A 1,063-nucleotide genomic window follows, 5' to 3' on the forward strand; every position below is an offset into this window, starting at 1 on the left:
ATTTGGGCACTTGGCATGTTTCACTCCAGGGAGGGAAAGCAGGAGCCGCTTTTGGGGAGGCTCCTGCTTCTTTTTGGCAGTTTTGGGGTCTCTAAGTGGCTTCTGGGAGGTTGCAGGGAATTTGGGGAAAGTCATGAAAAGCCCCCGCAATTTGGGGGGCTGAGGTGAAGTTCCCCACATTTTCGGAGGGTTAGAGGGCCCCAATTGGGAGGGGATCCTGCTGCTTTGCACCCCTTCAATGGGGTGAGAAGTGGCTTTTGTGGGGAGAAAGAGAGAAAGAGAAAGGAATTCGGAAGGAATTCGGAAGGAATTCGGAAGGAATTCGGAAGGAATTCGGAAGGAATTCGGAAGGAATTCGGAAGGAATTCGGAAGGAATTCGGAAGGAATTCGGAAGGAATTCGGAAGGAATTCGGAAGGAATTCGGAAGGAATTCGGAAGGAAGGAAGGAAGGAAGGAAGGAAGGAAGGAAGGAAGGAAGGAAGGAAGGAAGGAAGGAATTCAGAAGGAATCCTTAAAAGTAATGTGAAACCAACAAGAAAATAGAAAGTAAAGGAAAAGCAAAAGAAGGAAATAAGAGGGAAAAAAATGAAATAAAGAAGACAGAAAACATAAGGAAATGAAAAAACCAAAGAATTAAAGAGAAAAGTAGAATAGAGAAAAGAAAGACAGACAGACAGAAAGAAAGAAAGAAAGAAAAAAAGAAACAGAAAGAAAGAGAGAGAGAAAGCCAGAGCAAGAGAGGGAGAAGGAAGGAAAGCAAAGCAAAGCAAAAAGAGAAAAGAGGGCGGGAGGGTGACCTCAAGGATGACAAGCTCCTCCTCAGCCTGGGCACCTTCTTCAAAGACACGCTCCACGCTCCATGTGCAGGTGAGTGCACAGCCAGGGGGATGCTCCCAGAGCTGGGCATGGCACGGCCTGGCCGGGCACCAAAGGTTCCCCCTTTGCTGGGGCGGCTGCAGCCAATTCTTCAGTGGCTGCCAATACATGTGTGTCAGCACAAAGCTCTCAAGGGACTGATTAAAGCAGATAATTGGGGACCCTGACTGCACAAACCTCTCAGAG

Source organism: Corvus brachyrhynchos, unplaced genomic scaffold (genome assembly GCF_000691975.1).
Source record: "Corvus brachyrhynchos isolate BGI_N302 unplaced genomic scaffold, ASM69197v1 scaffold1832, whole genome shotgun sequence".
NCBI classification, from domain to species: Eukaryota; Metazoa; Chordata; class Aves; order Passeriformes; family Corvidae; genus Corvus; species Corvus brachyrhynchos.